This window comes from Dreissena polymorpha, chromosome 6, assembly GCF_020536995.1.
Source record: "Dreissena polymorpha isolate Duluth1 chromosome 6, UMN_Dpol_1.0, whole genome shotgun sequence".
Lineage (NCBI taxonomy): Eukaryota > Metazoa > Mollusca > Bivalvia > Myida > Dreissenidae > Dreissena > Dreissena polymorpha.
Genome location: NC_068360.1, coordinates 31680863 through 31701603, shown reverse-complemented (window position 1 = coordinate 31701603; position 20741 = coordinate 31680863). Strand labels below are relative to the sequence as shown.

General features: G+C 32.7%; 1 protein-coding gene across 7 annotated transcripts in view; it reads right to left on the bottom strand.

Annotated features, from left to right (window-relative positions):
• Positions 1-20741, bottom strand: part of LOC127836628 (transcriptional coactivator YAP1-like) — a 205999-nt gene that overhangs the window by 160950 nt on the left and 24308 nt on the right. The window lies entirely within an intron of this gene.

Below are 20741 nucleotides of genomic sequence, written 5' to 3'. Positions count from 1 at the left end.
GTTATCTTACTCCCATCTCTGTTATGTAAGAAATCAGACAGTATGAATTATTCAAGATATACCCTTAGGAAACATTGAATAACATTGTACTGAGTTCAGTCATTTTAGTTAATAAAGTGTTCAAGGAAGGTTCATAGATGGAATTATTCTAAGCGATACGCGTTTTTGTTATTTAACAACAGTTTTACGGGTTTGTGTTGTGAATTATTTTCTTAAACTGACTTTTCGGTTGTATAATTATAATTCCTTTTGGTATAACATGTCTTGGAGATCAAATGTCTGTATGAACTTCAAATTATGACTGATTTTTTTCCGAGTTCGAACGATAAGACGTACCATATTCATTTTTGTACATAATAAATATCCAAGTAATTGACCAGTCGCCAACTCCGCCCACATTTTGTCGATCAGCCAATCAGATATTGATTTTTCACACACCCCTCAGCAACGCTTATCTGGCCGCCATTTTGTCCGACAAACAAAGCGTGTTGTACATATGGAATGAACGTAATTTTTAAGAGTTTACACATATTTTATATCAAATGCATGATCATTACTGATCGATCATTATTCAAAATTGTATGTGCTATACATACTTTATAAAAGGTTATTATTTTATCTTTTTTTCTTGAACATATGAACGAGTAATGAGAAAACAAACACAATAAATAGTTTAACCACACCAGGTGTGTGTTCTATAAAACGTGTTATACCGTTTGATGCACAATATTTTAAGCAGTTTGGGCAACATAATAATTGCCACACGTGCTTATTAATCTCAGCGTAATTGTCGATGATTAATAAATAACAGTATGTTGCGTGGATCTCAGAATGAAGGAACATTAAGGCATTGTTAGGTACTGTACACAAGAAAAGAAAACTATTTAATTACTTAAATGATTTCCAATTATATATTTTTTTCTGTGGATCATAAACAAGGGAAATCATTATAAATTGTTAACTTAAATATTGTTTTAACTAAAGTAAAAACAACAAAAAGGTGATTTCAACGCGGCTCAGCCAGCTTAAAGCGACTTCAAGTGTAAAATGTACGGCTTATATTACAACAACAACATTTCTAATACAACATACATTGTCACTGGAGAAATGTGAAAATTGCAATTAACATATAAGGGCCATCTTGTTATAAATAAGCAAATGCATAATATGCTAAATGTATTCAATTCGAATGTTCTTGAACAGCACCGTAATACCAACATTTCATTTTTTGATAGTGAAATGTAACAGGTTCGCATTAAACATAAATGTAATAAAATGCATATTAGACTATGCTAAAATTCAATTCGACTGTTCGTGAACAGCACCGTAATACCAACATTTCATTTTTTGAGAGTGATATGTAACAGGTTCGCATTAAACATAAATGTAATAAAATGCATATTAGACTATCTGTTAATGAAACCACGAAATCAGGCCTGTATTAAATTATGGTTACAATAAAAATTTAATTTATATCTAAATAAACAAAATCGGTGTCTTTTTAAAAATAACACAATAAAACATATCTAAACATTTTTAATAAACAAAAAACCCATCATGATATGGATATGTCATTTGAATTTAATAAAAATATTTTCAAAATTATATATGAATAGCCACCGGGTTCACTGTCAGACGGTTGAATACAAGTTCAAAATCAATATGAAATAAATGCTCATTTTTACGACGGATTTTTCATCACCTCCCTATATAATATGTATAAGAAACGTTTCTGAAAGTCAGTCTGCCGTTAACTCATTTATTTTGATTACGCCATTTCTCTCTAAAGTTTTTATAATTGTATTAACGTTTTACAAAGCAGTTTAGTTTAGTGTGCGGCTGTAATAATTTATTTTATAGAAAAGAGCATAATACATCATTACAGATATAGAATTTCCCTCACGTAATCCGCTATAATTGCGATCTGCTTGTCGGAGTTTTCTAATCACTAGACCACGTGACTATGTGGGCGGAGCGATCGATAATTTGGCGACTGGTCAATTATATTCGGCAACCAAAGCCGCATGCGTGTAATTATTACAAAAGGGTGAATAAAGTGTTAAACTACTTCGTTATTTAACTGTATATATTGCACCTTGTTGTTCATTTAAAACATTGTAAAAGTATTTTGAGAAGAACTTTCCCAATCGATCATTGACATGAACATTGTCATGCAGGTTCTTTGGTCAATATAAAGCACATACGTATAAGCATATCGTATAAAGAAAAATCTATTACTAAAGCATTTACTTCTGAAATTATAAAATTTAAAAAATGACAATCTAGTGATTGTAACTAGAATTATAATTCTAACCGTACAGTTGAAACGATTTTAACCGTATCTCCATGTCGTTTGATTTCTAGTTTACATACAATTTCGATGAATGTTTTTGTATTCTGTGCATGTCCTTTAATGATTGTGCGTATAAAACGGTTAATATATATGCAAACAAATCTGTTTCAGATGTATCATTTTTGCATTGTCTTTTGTGAAATGTAGTTAACAAAATGTTTATTCCAAACAATAAATTCAATTATTCGAAATGATTGCAGAACCATGTATACACATTTTATTCCTTCTATAATATCAATATCTGTTCTTTTTATTTTTAGAGTGGTTTTGAAATGTATCAAAGCGGTTCGCGTCTGCAGTTTTATCGTGTTTTTAAACAAAGGCAGTAGCGAGCAAACATGCAAAACATGTCTTCGTTTTGATTGCAATCAAGGAAGAAAACAACGCCACTGATCTCAATTCTACATGAGTATCAAAATACGCTTATGAATGCATACAATTAATGCATTTGATGACATATTTCCTAAATATTTCCTCAAAATAAACCTTTAGAAAATAATGCCCAAACTAATATAGCGAATGTTACAATATCATTAATGTCACCACCTCTCATTCTTAATGACACTCAATACAGTTAATGCAAGTCCTTCACTGCAGTTATGGCAAAACATGTTGAATCTTATCAAATTTTATTAAATGGGCCGTGTTCTGTGAAAACTGGGCATAATGCATGTGCATAAAGTGTCGTCCCAGATTAGCCTGTGCAGTCTGCACAAATGGTCCTCTTGGTGTAAAACGGTATCATTGAAATTTAAAAGGCACATGGTACCTTTTTGCACCAATGGGGCGATTAATTTAATTTAATTTAATGGTCTATCCCACATCTGATGAATGATACTTATTTTATATATGTGTTTTTTTTTAACTTGAGTTTGAAACAATCAATCTTCTATCTAATACAGTTCTGCATACTCCTTCATTAACAATATATTTAATATCAAAGTTAAGAGACTGCTTAACACGGGTTGAAATCAAAGCTAGAAGCTCACCAATTAGATTTCAGCATTGATTTTAACCTGTATGAAGCTATACCCACTGGGCGTGCTCATGTTAGAAACCGGATAACATGTTATCTCGAAGTATGTTTCTTGTTTATTGAATTTAGACATATCGAAATTCTACTGTATTTTTTGACAATCGCAGCAACTCAAGATGGACAAATTTTGATTCAATAATTTCCGCTGAATCATTTCTAGTTGTTCATGTACATTTTAGCAGCTTTGCTTCTTTAAATGTAACTTTGCTGACCGCAAATTTAATGCAACAGGAAAATGGTTTAACATTATAACAAACTAGTCTGAAGTTTTTACTCATTAACCTGAAAGAGGCACAGGATATTTTAAACTTAATAATAGCATCCTATTAGATACACAATACCAAACGTAAATAAAACAGGAAATAACCAATATAGTTCAAAATAACAAAGATGTAAACCCCAGCACCTTATGGAAAATAATTAAAGGTAATATACGTAAAACAACAATAAGATACACATCATTTAAACAAAAAATATGGTGATTTTATGTATTTCATACGGTAAGCCGTCTTAAATATAAAATTTATTCATTTTTCAACAAAAATTATCAAGTATAATAGCATGCAAAAATGATCATAAGGAAAAACTTACCGTCATATACGGGTTTTCCTTGTTCCTTAAATCGTTCGTCGCTATCGTTTTTGTCACCGGGGCTACATTCATCTTCGATTTCTTGCTGTCAGCAAAATTAATTGATTATGTTAACAATCGAAAATATGTAAAGTTCAAGAACATAGTGAACATCCATCGACAATCGAGAATTTGTGGCATGAATATATGCTTTAATTTTGAATGCCATACGTACATTATTTACGTTAAACATTATTGGATTAACGCCGCTAACCCTAGCCAGTGATGACAATGCCCTTTTATATTGGAAACAGTTTTTGTACTGCAGACTTCAGATTGTAGATTATATCAATCAAGCACTTAACGAAGACATAAACTTGACGATCTACAATACAATTATCAAGCATGACAAAATAAGGCGCAAAGAGAATAGTATTCTTTCAATTTGGATGCTATTGTTTAATACCCAAACTTCACAGCCATAACTTAATATTTGTCTAATAAGCTTATCGAATAATTCGAAACTATGGCTGACTGAAATATTGGTACATTTTATCAAATTTGATTTTAACTTAAAAAGTGTTTTCAGGGCCAGCCCTGAAAGAGCATAATATGTTGTTGAAAAAGATCCACCGTTGTGAATACAATTCCAAGATATGTAAATTTATTTACAATTTCTAGCTCATTTCCTTGATATATAAACCATTATCTTTGTTTTATTGATATTAACACAGAGTTTCCATTTTGCACAATACTCATCTAACAAATCTAATCCATGTTGTGAACCAGCTTCCGATTTTGCAAAGAGAACAATGTCGTCAGCATACAACAATAAAAATAATTTTAACATGCCAATATCAATGCCTTCAGATTTGTTTAGAATAAAGTGGTCCTTAATATCGTTAAGATACATAGTATACTGGTTTCGTAGCCATAGAATCCAAGTAACAGCCATAAAAATTTTAAAGAATGTTTAGTATTTGTTTGCAGTTATCGGTCGGAATATCCTTTCTTGACTCCTTTTATTCGAGCTGTTCTACTATCTTTAAGAGAGGCCAGAGAATTGCTTTCAGGTTTCATATTACAATTCTGATCACCTTGAACATTTCAAGCATGCAGACCTAGTGACAATCGTATGAAGGCATATATCTTCATTAAGTTCTACGCGTAACCATAACACAATATTTCTGAATTTAAAAAAAAAATGAACTGAATTGTTACAATAGACGTTCTCCTTTAGATATATCGGTTGGAGCACAGGTACATGTGGATGATATATCAAGCTAAGAAGCAACACATTGAGTCACAAAATCCGAGAGGAATACAGAATGAGAGGTCACTGTGGCATGGTACAGACAGCGGGACAATATTGATCGTTAAAGGTGGATATAATCGCAGATTCTATGGCGCACATGGTAATGATGTTTAATTTTGAATGAATCGAAAATAAAAACGTAATTCCAACACACGTAGTTTAACTGCGAAAAACGTTTGTTTTTTTTTTAAGTTTTAAAATAAATGCTTTTTTTATTTAGAAAATTATTATTTAAATCAGCGGCCGAGAATCTGAAATACGTTATTTACGATCGTTTTATTTATTGTGAATATTTTACATGGGAATTTTATTTGTAATTATACGTTATTTCATGTCATAGCTGGCGCGTTATTGAAACGTCGCAATTTGATCATTTCCACAGGAACGGCATATGGAGATGGAGCTTATTTTGCAACGCCCTCAAAATACTCAAACGCCTATGCCAAACCTGACGCAAATGGAATCTGTAGAATGTTTCTTAATAAGGTATTGACAGGCCAATACAAACAAGGAAAGAAGGAAATGAGCTGCCTTTCCGAGAAGACTAATGTCAATGGTATGCCAGTTTTGTTCGACAGTGCGGTTGACAATGTTAATAAACCTTCAATATTCATTATCTTCAATGACTCACAGGTCTACGCAGAATATCTAGTAGAATACAAGTAGAATCGCGTCTCAACTCATGACGTTTTGCCCCATGACTTTACATGTTTGAATTTCACCAAAATGTATGTGCGCTTAATGGTTGTGTTTTTTTTCAAGTTAACAATTGTAAGTGAATGACCGCAAGCCTTCTAGGTATGCACCTGGGCACATTCATACATAGAATTCAATGTTGCGTACCTTAGTTGCTTTGTATGTGGGTTATTTTGTGCAAGAGTATGTACTTTTTAACGTACTGTACAATGTAACCTAATTAATTTTCCTTTCATGCCCCCGGATCGAATGATCGGGGGTATATTGTTTTTGGCCTGTCTGTCTGTCATTGTATCTGTGTGCCTGTGTGTCTGTCACAAAACTTTAACCTTGGTCATAACTTTTGCAATATTGAAGATAGCAACTTGATATTTGGCATGAATGTGTATCTCATGCATTTGAGTGGTGAAAGGTCAATGTCATCCTTCAAGGTCAAAGGTCAAATATATGGCGTAAAAGCGGCGCAGTAGGGGGCATATTGTGTTTCACAAACGCATCTCTTGTTTGAATAAGCTTAAAGGGATGTTTTTCAACAACGCTTGTACAGTTATTGTGTTCTTCACCTGATATCATAAGCATAAAATTTGAACCATTTAAGAGTCGAATAACAAATTGTAATCGGCAATTGAATCCAATTTGGTTACAGTGTGTGCGCGTGCATAATAAAATATATTATTGTGTTACAAAGTTCTTTAAAATGCTTTTATTGTAGTAATTACAGGTGGAACAGTTTTTTTCCATTTATTGTATGTACTTCGCTTGTAAATATCAAATTCAAACTTGATTTATTTGGTGAAACAGCAAAAACTTGAGTTTAAGTTATTGCGTTACGAGAAATGTTTTAAGCCAGGTACAGACATCGCGAAACGATTCAGACTGTCAGACATTTCTGTAACCGTTTGAAAATGTCCGACAGACCCTGAACACATTGCTATACATTTTACCTAAAAAAAATAGTACTGTAGACAGTTAGTGTCTCACTAAAGTCGAAATATGCCAACAACACTTATGTTAAGCTCATATTAACTTTCGCGATGTCTTCGGATACAATAATTAATGAATTCGAGTATTGTTTATTACCGGATGCATAGGCATTATGAACGGACTGCGATATTATGCATGTTAAAAATTTTTGTAAATGTTATTAATAGGACTTAACATGAAGAGTGTAAAAAAGCAAGACTCGATGTGTATGTTATGTCAGTATAATTATGCAATGATTATATAATGATGGATACAAATCTATGTACTAAGTACAATTGCATTATGTCCTGATAAATTGATTGGAACGCAGACATGACACATGTTTAATTCCATTCATTCAATTTCATTTATATTTCATCACTTTTTATTGACGATAAGCGACTGATTTACCAATAATACGCCATGGTTAACTTTGCATGGCGATTATGTTCTTTTAAATTAATTGCTTTAGTTCAATAATAAGTTAAAATAATTTGTATAGACCATATGCATGTTTGGGGCATACTTACCCTCTCCAAACCTCAAAGATTGATGTGAACCTAGCCAGCCGGCCTTGTTTAACATTTTATAAATGATTGAAGATTGTACAATGGCGTTAACGATTATATGTAAAATATTATGATGCTTCCAAAGGAATGACAACTTGGCCTTTCGCGTGTCGATTGTGGGGATTTAAACTTTTGGTCTGTATAGAAGAAATGCAACGTCAAGCCCGTAAAAGAAACGCATATTAAAGTGTCAGAACACCCTGCCTTCACGCTCTGGGATTATTTTCTGTTTTGTATCAAAGCATAAATAACATATGTCAAATATTGGGAAAAGAAATTCACTATGACACACTCTAGATACGTAAAAAAAATGTTAGAATTACTTGCAACATACAAATGATCATGTAGAAGTAAATTGACAATGGACATCAAACTGTTTTTTTATTAAAGATGGATTTGTTAACATTTGAAATAACTACTGTGTAGAGCAAAACTGTATTACAATTTCAATAGATGATCTCCCAAGTTGACTTAGAGACCAATACATTCAAGCGTGAAGAGCAACTTAAGACAATTCATGGGAACTAAATGTGTACATTCAAGTCAAATCAAGTCATGGTCACGAAATATACCTTGATATTTTAAACATACGAAAATACAGACATTTTTATTATTACTCTCAAGTAAGATCTCACCATGATCTCTATATTGCGAGACGTTGGTTTTTTAATAATAAATTTGACGACATTGTTTGCAGAATTTGTAATATAAAACAATCGAAACGCAATTTCCTTTCACGCTTGTATACCCTTGGATATTTTATTCATTATCGACATTTGTTCTCAAAAAATTATTAATAATCCATATTAAAATGAAATTTTATATTTTGAGAATTGGTCATAAAGAATCTTATAAGAAGTATATAATACCATATATGTATTGTGTTGGCTAAACGTAGAAAATAGGGTTATTAGCTATTAGTTATTAACACGGCTGTATGTGTTAGCGTTGGTTACATACTAACTACTACTGTATCTAAATACCATGTTTATACTTAGACAGAGTCATGTTTATGTTGTTTTCACGTGCTCACAAAAATTGCTTTTGTATAAAAACTTTGTACGTCGTGTCATGGGCCAGGGGCCAGTATATCACATTCAACCGTTATAATTCATTGCCTTAGATCATTAAAAGGATAGACATGATGATTATATACCAAAATCGACGAATTGCAGTTATTATGACTATTACATCATGCAATGATGGGGTGTAGATATTATGACTATTACATCATGCAATGCTGGGGTGTAGATATTATGACTATTACATCATGCAATGATGGGGTGTAGATATTATGACTATTACATCATGCAATGATGGGGTGTAGATATTATGACTATTACATCATGCAATGATGGGGTGTAGATATTATGACTATTACATCATGCAATGATGGGGTGTAGATATTATGACTATTACATCATGCAATGATGGGGTGTAGATATTATGACTATTACATCATGCAATGATGGGGTGTAGATATTATGACTATTACATCATGCAATGATGGGGTGTAGATATTATGACTATTACATCATGCAATGATGGGGTGTAGATATGATGATTGCATAATGCCTGTGATGTAAAACTGTTAATGGAATATCTAGTGATTTATAAGTCGAGAAACAACCATCCAAAGAGTTTATACAAAATAGTATATTAAAAAAGCACAATATAAATACAAGAAGATATCGTAAACTGTCATTGTTGGTTGTGTGTTTTTTACTACAAACATGTTGTCTCATATTGTTCAAAGTTCGGTCACAAAATAAAAAATATGTGTGATTGTTTTTCATTGATTTAATGTATTCGCAAAAAATTTCAGATTTTATCGATTTCTTTTTGTATATTACAAAACAGTGGCCATCAACGGTTCAAACTCAAATAGTCAAAAAAGTCAATACTAAAAAATAAATATCGTCCATGAACGATAAAAGTTTAAGCATTCGTTAAAGATGCAATTGTTTGATATATTTAATAAATATACATTGTATAATCATTTGTTAATTCTAAATAAAGATTTAAGTGTATTTTTGGTTTTCAATACTTTCCATGGAGAAAAAATGATCAGTATTATAAATTCTAAAAATGTCTAAACCTACTTCGAATATTTCTCATTTTGTTACTTTATTGCCTGTAGTTCGGTTCACAAACTTTAAAAAGTATATGCTTCTGAAATAAATTGTGCATAGTTCAATGGCTCATTGCTAAGGGCCTTGTGGATTACTGGGAAAGAGACATGTGCCTTGCACATGAGCATTTCAGGTAGATGGCATATTTCAAGTTCAATTGAATCGCTGAAGAAATGTACAAGAAGTTCTCTCCACAAACTTTAAACATTGTATGCGACAAACCAACAAACTTACCAACCAACTGATCGATGGACAACGTGACTCCAATGTACCCCTTTCAAACTTCGGCTGCTAATATATAATATTGGGCGAATGCTGCTGTATAAATTATGCTTTATTTCGATGACTGAATATACATTTCCCTTTTTTCTAATCGTTACACCGGAGTTGTTACATTTTCTTGTTCATTTTACAAATTTAACACAACGAATATTCAAGTTTTCAAACTATTATTTGATCAGAAACGTATCCATCAATATAAAGTGAAGAATAAGAACAAACTCACTGACTATAATAATAATTTAAAAAAAATAGTTGGAGCCTCCGTTAGACATGAAATGAAGTTCGAAGGGGTTGTTCTTCACGAAGGCGTTTAATACGGCGTCGTTTTGACATGCTTCTTGTGAATTCATGAATACATATATGTACATTATGTATATTAATTCAAAATATTGTTATAGTTTGACAATAAACTTTCACTGTCGTCATATGTGTCGCTTTTCAATCAACCTGTGTGCTTATGCTCTGTGCTAGATGGTAGGCGCTACTTTCAAAATAGAGGCAACCACTTCGGGAACGTTGTTTCATGTGTTCAATTGTTAGTTAGTACACGTGTAATTATAATTGTAATTATAATTTTTATTGAATAACTGGTCCTTTATGATTTGAGAAAAAAGCCAAAAAGGCATGGCCTTCCATTTAGCGGGGTAAAGTACCGGCAAAACTGCAAAAAGGATTATTGTATCCTTTCGCGGACTATATCGTAGTGAATGCATATTTGATAAGTTTGCTTTCGCATCCGTATACATATAACAATAATGGAGCGCAATACAGTAACGCTACGATAAGTAAACATTTCTTAGGTTAGTTAAATTGAATATATTGTGTCATAATAAGATGGATTTCAGTCAAAAGAATTGCATTTCTGATATATATCGCAAATATGATACACAGAATCTAAAAATATGCTGAAATACGCAAAAACATGGCGGCAATATACTTGTATTCTTTCGACACCAAAACATCCAGTATTAGTTCATTGCTGAAATAGTTGCTGAGAAAAACAATGTTAACGAAACGTACTTACAGACCTATTTAAACAGCATTACTTCTAAACAAAGCATTAAAGCGGGACGTTACATTTAACAAACCTCGTTAGTTGATTTATATAAATCAATTAATTGAATTCGGACATCATGCGTAAATGCTTTATCACATATACACATGACTCATATTCAGTAGTTTGCATCTTTTAACACGGCAATAAATAATTGAACATAGAAAAAGAAAACTTAGAAAAATTCAATATCGGGTCTATTTCAAAGATTTTTATAAAAGTCTATGAAAACAGGTTCAAGATACAAAATTATGTCATTATAAATATTAAATCACATAATACATGATATTAAACTAATTAAAACATTTTTCCCTTCTTTTTACCATCAATGTGTTCACGTAATTTTATTATTTTGTTAGTTCTACTGTTGTTTCGCCCGTCCAGTTCTGGGTTATAAGCACAAGAATAAAACAACATTCAAAGAACCAAAATCACGATAAGAGGATGTGTGATTTTTGATGCGAAATTGCAAAACAAAAAACATAATCTCATGTTCGAATTCGCGCTTTGTTTACCTAACTGCCCTTGCATAAAATAAAAATCATCAAATAATATTGACATGGGCCCTAAAGCGCTCACCTGAGACCCAAATGAACAAAGGTTCATTATAGCCTTATTTATGAAAACTGCCCCTCCTGGTGGCAATGGTTGTCAACTACAACCATTTTGAACTAGGATAATATATTAGCACACAATTTATGTTTTGACCAAGTTTAAAGGTAAATTTGATTTTAAATGTGACTTCTTGAGTGTTAACAAGCTCTTTTCTTTAATTTTACCAAGTGACATAGTTTGTTTAACCTCACATGAAACAGTTTCAAACTCAACCCAGATATCATTAGGTCAAATGTTCTGACCAAGTTGCATGAAGATTGGATTAAATTGTGACTACTAGAGTGTTAACCAGTTTTCACTATAGATATATTACAAAAACAGCCCCCAGTTTTGACTGAGTGGCCTTGACTTTTAAGGGTGGCACATTGCACTAAAAAACTTTATAACATTTAAAATTGAATGTTAAAGGGACAGAAAACGCAATGTAAAAAGGTCCATCGTCATGCTTCGTAAACCATATCAACGAATAAAACACATGGGCCATTATGCCCCTGAAAAGTTCACCTTAGTTTGAGGTAAACCAAAGATCGAAACTTTCCAAATGACGCAGTTTTCAGACCGACATGACCCACATTCAAACCCAAGTATTGTCAAAAATAACATTCAGACCAAGTTTTATTAAGATTGAATCATAAATGTGGCTTAGAATGGAAACACGATTTTTCTAAGTGTTAACCGGGACAAACGTGACCTGGAATCAAACTCAGCTAATATATTGTTAAAAAACATTCTGACGAATATTCGTCGAAATTGAGTCATAAATAGGCCTCAGAAATTGTTACTTTTTTCTAAGATTTGTCAAGAGTAACATTCTGACGAATTTAAATCAAGATTTAGTCATATATGAAGTCTCTAGATTAATAACAAGGTTATTTTAAGTGTTGACGGCGTGTTACTCAGATTTGTAGTCAATCTAGATATTGTCAAGATATTCATTCTGAAGAGTTATCAACATTAAGGCATACGTGTGGCCTCTACAGTGATACTATTAATTTGGTGACCTAGTTTTAAACATATGTGACCCAAATTTATTATTGACCAGGATATATTCAAAATAAACATACTGGACAAATTTAATCAAGTAATAAAAATAGAGAATAGTTTAATAGAGTAATAAATGTGGCCCCTAGAGTGATAATAAAGTTGTTGTAAGATTTGACCTGGTGACCTATTTGAGAAAGCACGTGACCAAGATTCAAACTTCAGCCTAAATACTGTCAAGATTAACATTCTGAACAAGTTTCATCAAGATCGTGTCATAAATAAGGCCTCATAAAATGATTACAAGATTTGTCTCTGCTTCGACCTGGCGATCTAGGTTTTTAACATACATGGTCCAGAATGGAACTCAGCCAAGATATTTTCACGATAAACGTTCTGAACAATTATTATCAAGATTGAAATAAAATTGTGGCCCCCAATGTGATAACCAGCTAAAAGTTGACTACGAATGATAGACGACACAAGACCAATGGTGATCACAATAGCTCACCATGAGCACTTCGTAATTAGGTGAATTATCTAGGAAAGCCAAAATAAAGTAGGGTTGTTTGAACGTAGGACTGTCATAACTGTTTATAATTTTGGTGAATTTAACCATGATACTACCAATGTTATAAGTTTTTGATAATTAGAAGTATCGTAATAAGTAAGACCGGTATACTATTAATCATTTTATGTTTGGATCTGCAATCCGAAGAGGTCCTGAATCGCTCCCCTGAAAGACACAAAGTTTTTTAACGCACATAACCGAGACTCATACTTGGTCTAGATATTGTCAAGATAAACACTTTGACCATCAAGATTGAATGAAAAATGAGGCCTATGTAGCAAGCTTAAAGTTGACGACAAACGACTGACCACAATAGCTCACCATTAGCACTTCATGCTCCGGTGAGATCAACATATCAAAGATAAACAGATCCAACGCGACATAACTAATATTTGAAACAAAGAAACACATTACATCACAGTAATATGAAATTGTTTCCTACCTCCAATTGTTAGTAGTATGCCCCCTTGGATTTTAAAATAATATTGTGCAAATGTCAGCCATCATAACAAAATGTATTGCCTGTAATGTATGTTTCCCTACGTCAAAGGTCAATTTCACATTTAGATGTCAAAGATCAAATTCGGACATAAAACAGCTAGTAAATTCGTGCCTCAGCCATAACGTTGCAATACATTGGCGGATTTTTTAATAATTTGGCATAAATGTTAACCATCAAGACATTGTATCACATGTTACATGCGTCTCCCTTCCTCAAAGGTCAACGGCACAGGAGGCAAACTAAACAAGGGCTGTTGGTAAAACATGCATGCCCCTCATATGGGCTGTAAGTTGTACTGGCAGCCATTGTGTGAATACGTTTTTTGTCACTGTGACCTTGACATTTAACCTAGTGACCTGAAAATCAATAGGGGTCATCTGCAAGTCATGATCAAAGTATCTATGAAGTTTGATGATCCTAGGCCTATGAGTATTCTTGAGACATCATCCGGAAACAATTTTACTGTGTCGAGTCACCGTGACCTTGACCTTTGACCTAGTGACCTGAAAGTTAATAGGGGTCATCTGCGAGTCATGATCAATGTACCGTTCTTGAGTTATCATCCGGAAACCATTTTTCTAAGTGGAGTCACCGTGGCATTGACCTTTGACCTAGTGACCTGAAAATCAATAGGGGTCATCTGCGAGTCATGATCAATGTACCTATGAAGTTTCATGATCTTAGGCATAAGCGTTCTTGAGTTATCATCCGGAAACCATTTTACTGTTTCGGGTCACCGTGACCTTTAACCTAGTGACCTGAAAATCAATAGGGGTCATCTGCGAGTCATGATCAATGTACCTATGGAGTTTCGTGATCCTAGGCGTAAGCGATCTTGAGTTATCATCCGGAAACCATTTACTGTTTCGGGTCACCGTGACCTTGACCTAGTGACCTGAAAATCAATAGGGGTCATCGGAGGGTCATGATCAATGTACCTATGAAGTTTTATGATCCTAGGCGTAAGCGTTCTTGAGTTCTTATCCGGAAACCATTTTACTTTTTCGGGTCACCGTGACCTTTGAGTTATCATCCGGAAACCATCTGTTGGACGGACAGACCGACATAAGCAAAACAATGTACCCCCTCTTCTTCGAAGGGGGGGGGGGGGCATAAATATAAGGCCATATAACATCTTTCCGAATTGCAACGTTGTCATTCAACATTCAATTTTAAAATAACTTACCACAAATGGCCACCATCAAGAGACAGCGTAGCCTGTAACAACTTAGCATGTCTCCTTACATCAACGGTCAATGTAACACATAGAGGTACAAAGTCATATTTGGCCATAAAACGATGACATGCCATGTGTTACAACCGCCTCTGTACCTAAAAGGGCAAGGGTCTCTCTTTGCAATAAAACAGCTAGTTTGGACTTAAGCTCTGTCATTTATCATACAATTTTAAAATAACTTGCCACAAATGAAAAACGTGGGTTGGTCGTCATTTGTTAAACCCGTCTATGTTCCTTAGATGTCAAGGTCACACATATAGGTCAAATATAAAATGTGTCCACTGCTTTGAAGAAAGTCACAAAAATGCACAACTTTTTTTAACTATTATATTGGCATTTATCACACGTACCATCTTCAAATGCTCAACTAATGGCATTTAATATACACACCAAATAACAAGTAAACAGCACAAATATTTTTCATTTTTTATTACTTTTTTTTTACATTTGTATTTGTATTTACATTTCATCCCGCACTCTTGTGAAAAACCATATCGTGATTTGAGATCTGTCTTCTCAGAAGTCTTAAAGGTTTCTGACGTAATAAAACTCCTGCCAGCAGTTCATAGGCACTGCCTGTACAATTGTGCGAAATCATCCTCCATTTCACATTCGAAACATGTACAATAAAATCTTTAATGTTCGAATATGCCTGTTCCTGGAAAATGTTTTGATTAAAAAAATTAAATCAATTCCTTGACAATTTTCTTATCGAGTTTTAAATACATTTTTGGGGTGCAAAATTAGTTTTTATGAATACTGTCTTATGAAGATCAATCAAATCCTCAAATGTACATGAAATCTAACTTAATTTAATGAATCCAGGAGTTAAAACCGATTGATTTCACATAAGTCTACACAAAATCGAACTAAATTCACAAAGCCTATTGCAACAAGATAATGGATGGCATCCAATGGAAATCAATACGGACTGTTCTGCAATCCTTTAATCTATGGAACAGAATTTAAAATGTAAAGAAATAAGCAATTAACATGTGGTAATAAACTAAAATATATATAAAACATACATATAACTTGGGGATGGCATGGGTAATAGAAATCTTTATATCACAAACGTAATAATAAAATCACACAAGATGCGGCTAATAGCACTGTAATATGAAATTATAAAACAAGAAAAAAACTCTTATGAAATTGAGAAGTGTTTTTGTTTGAATAGAACTGCCCATCAATTAAGTGTTTCATAATAAAACACATATAATAGGATTGTAAATTGTTAATTGTTTTAATACAAACCAACTGTGATTAATAATTTTAAACAAATATACAGCATATATGCCTTAAAATGGCATCATCAAGTCTGTTATAGGAATCTATAATTTACAGGGTACACAAATACAAATATATTTTATCAATTACTGCTACATATACCAAGCAATCTGTTTTTATCAAACTATTAGACTGTAGATCCAGATAGTCAATTTAGTCGACTTAAGTATTTCACAACCCTTCCTATTACGTGTGTTCTGTGGACCAACAACATTTATAAACAGATACCAAAAATGAAATTAATGGATATGTATTTATTTATTTTTATCAAATACCAAGTAAAAAACGTGTTCACATAAATTTGATTCCTTGTAGAAAAATCCTCGCTATTAGTGGCTAAGAGTACTTCTAATATTTTTGTAACAATATAAATACAGCTTTCATACTATTATTAATTAAACTTTTTTTTATAAATATTTTCATTTTTCACTTACAAGAAATATATGTAACAACACCTTATGTATACAAGCATGAATTCAAGTCCATCCAACAATATCTTTCACTTATCAATGTAACGCCAGTAGCTACCCCCTACATACACACTCTTCTCACACAAATGTACAATTTTCCGGACTTGAAATCATATGTACTATAACAGTACAATACATATTAGTGCTAGTAAAGAAATAGTCAAACTGCCTTTATATGTGCAATTAAAATAAAATTAATTAGAATTAACATTACCAAGCTGTTTCACATGCTATTTATTCTATTTCTCAATTGATTAACAATACACATACATATGTATATTCTAATATAATTATGGCTACAACCATTTAATATAGAAACAACTGTACAACCACTGTATGTTTGAATTTTCAAAGAAATTTGTTTAAAAGAAATCTAGAATATTCAAGACAGATGCTAGTCTAAGAACACAACTTAATTTTGCTTACACCAAAATATATGCAGTTGTATATTCAAACCAAATGCCTCTTGCTTCATTTTTAGCAGCTTATTACTGAATACAGTGCAGACTATCATGAAGGCAAACGACAATTATTATAGGACAGAACTTCATAATAAATGTCATTCGTCCTAATGTAGTTTTTCTAACAAAAGCGAAAGAGAAGAAACTACATTATAGATTAATTATAATAAGTCAGTGAGTTACAGCAATACAGTTGTACCTTCTAAAATAGGATCCTAAAAGATACAGCATTTTGCTCCTAAAAATAATCCTTATCACAGAATCTATGCTAAAAAGTGCTATCTAGGACTTCAGTTAATAATAATAACCACAATATAAACAGATTCGGTTTCAAATAGTTCACAATCATAGACATGGGAATCATGTTCTGCCAAAATTTAGAGAGATCTTTCGCCAAAACCTCTCTTTGACATTGGCTATTCTGCGTTTATCTTATGCACTTGTATGCAAACAATACTCCTCACTTCACCCACAGATCACCTGTTAGGAATTTTTGCATTCGAAACTTTTTTTAATTTAACCAATTAATAAAAATTATCATGCATTTACAAGGTCATTTCGAACCAGAGAAATAGATCAATGCATTTTACAACATACAATTATACAATAATTATTTGGACAGAAAAAAATGAAAAGTACAAAAAATAAATTTCTCTCCTCCTGAATGTGTTCCGTATTCACGGAGTTGAAACTTGCATTCACATGTACAATCAATTACTAATGAGACCAAATGTAAAAAAGCTACAAATAAATTGTATACAAATTGAGCGAAATCTTCCTCAAATAGCATAGCTGGTAAAAATATATTACAGAACTATCAAATAGTATGTTAAAAATGTAAGCCATTCAAAAATATTTATTATCCAGGTATTGGCAGTATTTTTGTAGCTTTTGAATTTCTCTGTACCTCTTACTTTCAAAACTCATTTTAAATAAACTCTTACCTAGAATTAGCAGTTTAAATTCTTAGTGCTATTTCCCCCAAAACCCCAAACAGCCAATTAAAAAACGAAGAATGTTATGAGTGTAATTTTAAGCGATAAGCTAGCGTTATTACGTACACATTTTTAGTGCGGTTGCCTAATATTATGCCCCACACAAGATCAACCTGTTATCACATACAGATATTTAGTGCCGTTGCCTAATATACCCCACACAAGGTCAACCACCAGAAGTGGCATATAAGAGACTGTACATGTGAGATACAAGTTTCCATGGAATGATATGACAATCAACAACTGAGTAAGGTGAACCGTCGAAAAAAATAGTAGCTGTCGTAGAAAAATAGATTTGCTCTTGTATTACACAACATCAACATGATTAACAACATTTAGCTATAAATATGCATAGTGATATTAAAAATAATAAAAATAAATATTGCTAAACCATACAAAAAATTCAATCAATTCACATGGCATAATTAATAAAGCTTGTTATCACCGTGGCATCTTCAGACTGTTAGTTTCATTAAAGTCAAAATCATTAAGTTGAATAAACAGCAGATTTTGACGGACCTTATTTGAATGTTCAAAAGGCACACAAATGTAAAACTCTTTGTGAACATACTCTTCAGACTAAAAATATCTGTCAAAGAAAACACAACAAAATAAAACATCAAGTATGGCAACAGTTAAATATGCATAGAAAAAGGCTTACAAAATATATGAAATTCTCTGCCACCAGTATTCAAACTGACAATAAAGTAGAAATTTGTAGACTGAGAAATTGACCAAAATATTGAAAAATGTTTTGTCTTTATTGATAGCAATTGTTGATCAGTGCTTATTTTGTTATCATTATGCTATTCTAAACACACTTTTGAGACTCATAAGCAATATTTACATTATAAAACAAAAGTGGTTTGCATTCAATTTGACCAATATTTCCCTATACAGTTTCTCAGGCTACATATTTCTACAGCACAGGCTGTACAATATACTCTTTACTATGATACACAATTATGCTTCAGTAATAATGCACAAACACAGACTACATCACTGCGGACAAACAGTCACAGTTGCTGACACTGACTGTGTGAGGATAAAATGGTCACAGTTGCTGGCACTGACTGTGTGAGGACAAACAGTCACAGTTGCTGGCACTGACTGTGTGAGAACAAACGGTCACAGTTGCTGGCACTGACTGTGTGAGGACAAACGGTCACAGTTGCTGGCACTGACTGTGTGAGGACAAACAACAAACGGTCACAGTTGCTGGCACTGACTGTGTGTGTGTCTATGTATTTCGAAGTTTTAAGGTCCTAGGGGTGCTAGGGGCTGAATTTACGTAAGGACCCGAGCCATTGACTGTTATTTTACAGAAAACATGTATATTGCTAAGAATATCAGGGCTCCCACCCACTCAAAATTGTCTTCACCAAAATTTACAGTGTAATGCAGAAATTCAACAAAACGTAGTAGCCAAATGGAGAGTTCTTAAGCTTAATTTGCTCATTTGAAGCCGATGGCTAATTTGGCAAACAGCTGGGTAAGCCTTGCATATATATGCAATTTTTTAATTGGTTTTTTTCTTGTACTTGCTTGAGTCTCAGTAACAAATAGATAAATACCTTTATGAGCAGTTTTATTTGATTTTACTTAAAACCTCATTAGCTGATGTTATTTAGTTTTTGTATTGCTCAATAACATCAAACATATACTATGGAAAAATGTAAGAACAAGAAATGTACCTAGTGGCTTGTTTTAGAGGCCTTTAAATCCAAGTTTTCAATGTCTTAATTTTTTCAAATAAATACATTCTGACAGCCAAATAGGACTATTTCAGCTAACACAAGTCCACAATAGTCACATTTCAATGAGAGAAATTACAAACCTGCACTGTGACCAGCTGTCCTCAAATTTAAGCTTAAAACATACATATAGGAAAAATTTACAAATAAAAACCAAAGAAAGGAAACAATGTAATGGTTTAAATGTTGATAAAAAATACATCACTGCTATTACATCATCTTTCAAAGGTAGAAAGACAGTCAAAAATGAGCTAACTTGTAAGATAAAAGCAGGAAATATACAGTGATAAATATGTTACCGATGGAATACAATCCTTTTGGGTACAACAGGTAATATAAAATATGTGACAAACACAACATTTTGTGCTCAACCTTCTATGCAAAAAATCACTTACTAGTTTACCACAAAATTTGTACAACTCAGTTATAAAAATACAGATATAGGGAAGTGCAAACGAAATAAACACAATCAATTAAAAAATATGTAACTTATACTTAAAAAATTACACCTGTTTGCATAGAAATAGGGCTTATGAATGAAAATACAACAGTTCTCTAAAACAAACCACTGACACCAACACTACAATTAAAAGGACTGAGTGCAGAACAATATTATCTGTTAACCCATTTATGCCTAGCGTCTACAAAAAAAGGCATAGGCAAACAGCGTAGACCCAGATGAGACGCCGCATAATGTGGCGTCTCATCAGGGTCTACGCTGTTTGCTTAAAAGAATTTCTGTGAGAAATATTCTAAAAATAGAAATAAATATACCAGACATCTCTAATTTTGGAAATAAATAAATTTAGAAGGATGGGAGAGTCCACTAGGCATAAATGGGTTAATGAAATGTTAAGGAGGTGCTACTCTCAACATTGAATACATTAATTTTATA